The sequence below is a fragment of the Lucilia cuprina genome, chromosome 6 (assembly GCF_022045245.1).
Source record: "Lucilia cuprina isolate Lc7/37 chromosome 6, ASM2204524v1, whole genome shotgun sequence".
In the NCBI taxonomy this organism is placed as follows: domain Eukaryota; kingdom Metazoa; phylum Arthropoda; class Insecta; order Diptera; family Calliphoridae; genus Lucilia; species Lucilia cuprina.
Window position 1 is genome coordinate 38,200,225 of NC_060954.1, and position 8,298 is coordinate 38,208,522.

Consider the following 8,298-nt stretch of genomic DNA (forward strand, 5'->3'; position numbering starts at 1 on the left):
GAAACCCCACAGAGGTGTGACTATGGGACTAAGCATTGGAAATGATATGATGTAGGGGCACTTGGGCTTTACTCCACCCGTATGCCAAGAGATTTTTCTTAATTAGTGTGCAAAGTTGAATTGTGATTTCTCGGGTTATTTGATAAATTTATGTTTCGGTTTACTAATAACGTCTCTAGCAGCAGTTGCCGACTCAACATAGGCCAGCCTATCTGAGCGCTTGTAATCGAAAGTTATGGTTTTTGGTATTTCGTAAATTACTTAACAGCAATGGTCAGAGATTAGATGCAATTCTTAAGAGAGGTTTAATTGTCAAACGATATCTCCCTTATTATGTTGTTATTGTATTCATGGGGAAAATAGGTGATACTAGTACTTTTAGTCTTCTACGACTTTAAACTGCGGATTATTAGATGTATCTTCGGCGTTTCCTTGAAATGATTTCATTTGGAGAAATCATTTTCAAACCAGAAAAACATAATCTGGTGCCTTGTTGCACATAGAACAGAGTTTCAGACTTCATTTTGTCCCTGTTGTTGGAGTGATACATTCGGGCTGCTAGCTGTGGACGTCAATGTATATAATTCTGGATAAGTTCGATGCTGTTGCCGTGACAACAGCAACACAACAGAGGAGTGACTATGAGACTAAGCTTTGTAAATGATTTTGTGTCAAGTGTATATGCTACTGGATGGATGTAAGGGCTTTACTCCACCCTCATGCCTAGAGTGTGTCGGATGTTTTTTCAATGCGTGTCCTGAGTTGAATGGTAATTTGTCGTCTTATTTAATAAAATTATATTTCGATTTACTGATTAAGTATCTAGCTGCTGTTGCCGACTCAACAGAGGCCATCCTATCTGAGTGATTGTAAACGGAAGTGATGGTTCTGAAGGGGCAAGCAATGGTCAGACTTTTGATAGAGTACTTGAGCAAAGTACTTATACATGGACCCGTGAAATTAGGAAGATATTTACGTAATTCAATTCTACACCAAGCGAAATGCCGTACTGTGCTTATTTTTTGACATTCATTGCTCTGCTCAACATATATTAAAATAGGTAATAATCTTACAGTTCCTTATATATTCTTTGGAGTGATATAGTACAAGCACATGTTAACATAGCTAATTATCTTACAGTTCCCAAGTAATCTAGATGGTTGACAATTAAAAAACAAACTTAAATAAAAAGTTCATTTTCAACACATTGACTCCTTTAGACTATGTTCCTTACTGTGTGGTGTAATCTATCAATCGTTCATAGATTCTTCTTCTAAGTTGGACAAGCAAATGTGAAAAATGTTAGTTAGTCCACCTAAAGATTGGACACTAAAAAAACAAACATAGGCAGATATGTTCATTACTGTTCATTGGCTCCATTAGGCTACATTTTTGGCTGTAACTTGTTTCTATAAAGTGACCAAAAGACCATGTTAAAATCCTCAAGTAATGTAGACAGTGAACACTTAAAAAAAAACTTAAGCAGAAATGTTCATTACTGTGCAGCTACTCTTTCGGACTAAGTTTCTGACAGTATCTTTGTAATCCGTAGAGTGACGATTGACTTGCTCGTAGGACTCATTTGAGTAATCGGTGGCTAGAGGTAAGTCTGAGTGGTTGGTTAGTAGAGATAACTGAAGGACTTTGATTAATGTTGCAATTGCTGCATATAGGGTGTTCTTTTTAAGCAAAAATATTCATTGATGCTCACTGACTTGACCATTGGGCTAGGTTTCTGATTGTTTCTTCGTAATCTATGAAGTGACATGTTAGTTACCTTACAATCCCCAAGTAATCCACATAGTGGTCACTTAAAAAAGAAACTTAACCGAAATGTTCATTCCTGTGCAGCGACTCTTTTAGAATAGGTTTCCGACTGTATCTTCGTAGTCTATGAAATGACGATTGACTTCTTCATTAGACAAGTGCATGTTAAAATAGCTAGTAACCTTACAATCCCCAAGTAATCTATATAGTGGTCACTTAAAAAAGCAGAAAAGTTCATTTGATAAATGTCGCAATTACTGTATATAGGGTGTTCTCTTTTTTTGTGGATTTTTCATTTAAATTATTTTCGTTTCTCAGCTGTGAGTGACCAACAATTTATTTTTAATTTAATCAATTCATGGTAAAAATATTTTTTTTTTCTTTTCTTTCCTCTCCATTTTGATTATTTTAACATATAATGGTATTTAAATGCATACGTGTACCAAGTAATGTTTTGCCCAAAAAAAGTTACGCCTTGTACATACGTACATAAATAGATACAAATATTTTAGGATGCCCCAACAATTGAATGGTAATGATTACAAGATTGTATGGGAAATATAGCAATGAAATAAAATAAATCTTCAGACTTTTTGTTAAAGTTTTTTTCAACATTTCTATATACATATTTGAAATTTAAGGACCAAGAATTTATTTTTTACACAATTGGACATCCTAATGTGATTACTACGTATAAGAACATCATATTGATGAATTTTGAAATTTTTAAACAATTTATATTTATTTCATTTAATAAATTTTTAACCAAAATAAAAGAACAAACATAAAATGTCTGCTTTTGTTTCACTTTTACGATGTTGCTGACTGAAATTCTTAAATATCAATAAATTTTGTAGAATTTTCAAATAAGGCGACTAAGGTCGATTTACTGTAAAATATTTCTATTTTTGTTATAGACATTTAACAGTAGTATTTTTTTGTCATAAATTATTTATATTTATTTTTAATGAATTTCTTTTATTACGATCAGAAAAAAATTGATTATTTTATTTTTTGTGCTTGAGACATAAAAATGTCATGACAGATGTCACTTATTATCTAAACACTTGTAAAGGCAATGCAATGACATGAGGCGAAGGGTTTTTATAATGGATTTTAAAGAGGGTTAGATTTTGAATACATATAAAGGTAAAAAATCTTGAGAAGATTTGTTTATAATAATCATAGCAGGACTACCGGACTTTCCTGAAGCTAATGCAGTGTTTTTTCAAACCTTCAATCGTATTCCTATGATTGCTGATATATAGGGTGAAAAAATATCAAAATACTCCCACAAGGAAATTGTAAAATTTATGAATATTATAAAATATACAAAGTTTAAATAACATATAACATATTGGTTTTATTAAAAAATAACACATACTTAAAAATTATATATAAAAAAACCTTATAAAAACCGATAAAAATACTTCCTACATCTGGTCCCTATAAACATTAATAACAGCCCAGCAAAAACTTGCATTAAAAAGTGATGAGTTATAAAGCTTAAAAAGCCACTTTTTGTTAGTATTTTAATACGGTTATGGAATTGGAGGCAAGTACTTATCACGCTCGCTTACAAATCACGAGTTTTATAAGTACTTACAAATAAGGAGTTAGAAAGTTGATTTGCTTTAAAAACAAGCAAAAAGTGGTCAGACTGAATACAAACCTGAACTTTTGGTACGTTAGTTTGCTGCCTTACTTAGAACACAAAAAGAGGTACGGGATCGGGAATCTTCACCTACTCTATTGACTCTTCGACTAGAGATATGTATATGCCTAAATCACGAAAATTCGACTATACAAATATACTTGGACAGCCTTCCATAAATTAAGGCTCTTAACTCAAATTTTATTATGTCGAAATGTCTTCTCATTTGTATTCTATAATAGGTACAACTGACACAGCATCACGTTAAGATGATATGAGTTCCAGGATATGAGGGCATCCGGGGAAAGAGTTGTGCCTAGACTTAATCCACTTGTAGAATATCGTGACTGCTCTGGCCCACTCTCACAACAGATAGCACTAGAACTCTCTCGTCTCTTATTAAAAACTGTGATAAAGCTTCTCACTGGTATAATTACTGGCCCCTTTGTGATATTTCGGAAACTATTAGGCTTACTTTAGAACGAAGAAGAACCGAGATTGGTACAATCCCTTCTATGTGACTGCCTAGTAGAGTTGCCAATTATTCGTAATAAAAATTATTCCAATAAAAACTCACAATATTTCTTATTCGAGTAGTCGACTAAATTTAAAAAAAATTATTTGAGTATTCGAACGAATAAAGAATAAAAATTTTTATTCAAATAAGATACTATTAAAAATCGAGTTTTTTTAGATTAATGCTCTTATAAGTCATTTTTAATTCCTCAGTAGATTTAAAAGTGGAAGCTGTTCGAATTATTCTTTATTCTAAATTGAAAATTTTTTATTCGTTTGAAGAAGCATTTTTTTTTTCCTGAATTAATCGAATAATTTTTTATTCGAAAGACAACTCTATTGATCTGCCGTACAAAAGCACAGACTAATTTATCTTAGTAGATTTTTTTCCATGATCTGAACTGTCTCAGGGATGCGTCACTAGAAAACACTATCGGTTTTATTAGAAACACTGAGACTGCAACAAACAAATAGTTAACGCAGGGCCATTTCCTCATCATAAGGGAATGGCATTTCTAAGGGTATCGCAATGGGCCACAAAATCTCCGATTGAACATGCTAAATAGCAAGAAACCCACATAACCTTACACACTTTACAGGAAAAACTTTACTTACCCGGTAAGCAGCAAGTACTATTGAAGTAATGTGGAAGTACTTACTTCCGGGGTGAATAACTAACTATTTACCCGACTTTCTCGGGCTTTAGTCTGGCTCTAAAGTTATTTTTTGTATTTATTAGTCTTTCTACTTATTCAGTGCTTCATTAACAAGTCATTTTATAGTACTTTTTGAAATATTTTGATATAAGATATAAATCGAAATTTTTTTTTATAAAATATTGATATCACCATGATTGGAACCACAAACGTTAGACGCATTAGATAATTGGACTGATTCTCTAGATAATTGGCTAAAAATCACACTGAAAAAATTAAATAATGTTATTGATAACGACCACTCATTACCAGGTAATGTGTTAAATAACTTAAATAACATTATCGCTATTACTCATAACCAAAATTTAAAGTTATTTGCTGGATTCCAACATCTTTGTTTTTTTATGAAAAACAGTTGCTCACGCGCAATTAAAATGAGTAAATAGAACGGCAAAACTCTAAATAAGATTCTTATTTATATGATTAGATGTAAGTCATTATAAAAGTACTTAAAAGTAGTAGAAGTCATTGAAAAGTAAGTGATTATGTAAGTATAAACCATTATTGAGTTTTCGCTGGGTGAATATATTTATATGATAAGTAGTAGTCAGTGAAAAGTTTTTGCTGGGTTAATATATTGATATGATTATTCACAGTTTCTTGTCGATTTTTATTATGTCACTTAAAGACAAATTCGCCCAAAGTACAAAGTGTCCTTTTTTCCTCTAAATACAAGAGAAAGAAACAAATTCATAACAATTTTAAATTGTCAAAAATAAATTTGTATCTATTGATTATATCGAAATATTTATACATTTTTTTAATGCTATACAATGTTTCGCATTATTAAACAAAAAATAGTCATAAACATTCTCAACAGGAAACAATGTAAACAATTATGTTCTTTCCACAACCATCGTTAATGATGTATTAAATTTGACTATTTAAGTTTAATGAGTTTATCGTCTAATAATTATTTATTTATTACTTTATTACTTTTGGTACTTTTTAATTTTTCAACTGGCGCTTTTTGAATCGTTTATAATATTTAACCTTTAAACGCAAAATTTAACACGCAGCTGATTGATTAACATTTATAAATAAGAAATTTCTAATAATTTTTCATAATTTAATGTCTAGATTTTGGTTTTCTGAATTATTGAATGTTAATTATGAAATCGTACATATAGGATGCTAATGAAATAAACAATTATAAGAATAAACTTTTTGGTACTTTTTATATTCAATACCAATGCATTTGAGCCGATGTTTTAGACACCCGAAAATGTTGGTTCTACGTCCACCTTTAAGTATATCAATCGGCTAAGAATCACGATCTGAGTCTATCTATCCTATTGAAAATACTTTTTTCGCCTTGTCCCATAAAACCGAACCCCCGAATAGCGCTTTCAGCTAATAATTATGTTAAATGTTCTAGTAGTTTAACCAAAATTGGTAAAACTTAGTTTCATAAAGTTTTCGTAATGGTCGGTCCTCATTTGTCTCTATCCCCCATACAAATTCCCCTTAGAAATGGCTTAAAGATCAAAGTTTACTTATAAATATTAAGGGTTAATCTTTAACTGAACGATTAGGGATTAAATTAAAATTAATCTTCGATAGTTGAAGGTGGTTTAAACTTCAGCAAGAAATGCAAAAGTGTAAACAGCTGATGCAAAAAAATTAGTAAAATTTTTATTAAAATAAACATTAAAATATTTGATTTATCGATTAGTATGGGGACTACACAATTTTGTTTCACAGTTTTCATTAATTTATATTATAATTGCAATTGTCTTCTTCTTTTTTTATAAAACATGCATTGTTTTGATAACAAACAGTGATGTTATCTATTGTTTAGTATGGCAACACTGCAAAGTTTAATCTTGTACTCAAAAACATCAAAGGGGATTAACATCAGAATCAATTTATTTTTAGATTAACTAATCTGATAATTAATTTGCATTTGATTGCCAACTCAAAAAAACCCGCTCTAATTCTGAATAAATACCTTTAATGTATACGTAAATTCGTCTTATTTTTAGATACATAAAAGATATTGTTCTGAAAAAGTTATGTAGTATAGGCGAATAATTTCACTGAAAAAATTTACATAGATTATCTTAAACTTTGCTATACTTATTATGAACTCAATTTAACACCGTATAATTCGAAAATAATTTCTTTTAATATAAAACATACTTTTTGTTAACTATAAAGTTAAGATAGAAATATGGATTTGTTACAGCTTTTGTCACTTAGACTATGTTGAATCTTGTATAACAACCATCAAAGCTGTCCTGCAAATGTTAAGGGGTTAACTGGCCGGGCACTTGTAATGTGCCATTTGAATACCAAACATTCTATAACAATAACAAGTATGAATGTATATTCGGGCATAGCCGACTATATGATACCCTACACCAGGATTCACGTCTACTTCAAAGTTACTTATGCAAAATTTAAAAGTGTTTATAGAAGAATTTTGAACATCAAGTCATTTTCTGGGGGGAGTTTGTATGAAGACTAGGGTCTAATAAGTCCCGATCATTACAAAAAAAACTTTTGTTGACATAAAATAACATTTAACTTAATTATGAGCCCAAAGGCCCTATTCGGGGGGGTACGGTTGTATGGGACCATTTTCAATAGGCTTCGTCCTTGGGCTAAAAAAAGAGTGTGTGCCAAATTTCATCCAATTATCTTGAAAATTGCGACCTGTACTTTGCGTACAAGATTTACATGGACAGCCAGACAGACAGACGGACATAGCTTAATTGACTCAGAATATGATTCTAAACCGATTGGTATACTTCAAGGTGGATATAGGACGAATATTCTTGTATGTTACAAACATCAGCACAAATCCAATATACCTTCCCCACTAAAGTGGTGTAGGGTATAAAAACTATGTAATTAAGGAATATTCCAGATTTCCTGCTCTTTCATTGGAAATATATCAATTTCAACTGGCATGGCTAAGTCGTCTAAGAACTTAATGAGGACCCAGAATACAAACATTTCGATACGTTACAAATGAAACCACAAAATCAATATAAAGCAATCCTTTTTGATGATTATTATATCTGCAGGTCATTTTCTTTTCGCAATAGCAAATGCTAATCAGAATTATTCTGTTCAGTTTAGACAACTATTTGATTAATCTAAACATAAAGCCAGGAGATTCTAAAAAAAAGTTGTAAAACAAAGCTTTTTTCTTTTATGACATTCAAATATTTATGTATTCAAATATATTGTTTTGAGATTAAATAAAAACCTATATATTCGTGCACAATAGCCACAACGTTGAGCCTGTCTGACTTTATGACAATGCAATAAAAATATAAAGGTGAAAAAGCTTCGTGTTTAAAATGATAAAAATTTTATAATATTCTTTGTCTTATTTGTTCACTTTTGTAGCAAAATTTAATATAAAAAAATTTTTGTAATTTCATTTAGAAATATAATTACATATGTACATTAGACCATTTCGGGGAACGGCCTTTTAAATATTGCATGTATGATTACCTCTCATTCGATGAGTTTTAAAGTACAGAACATGTGAAAAATAATTTTTTTTTGATTCAAATGGTCCTCAGTTTTAGTCTAGTCTATAGTCTAGTCTATAGTCTAGTCTATAGTCTAGTCTATAGTCTAGTCTATAGTCTAGTCTATAGTCTAGTCTATAGTCTAGTCTATAGTCTA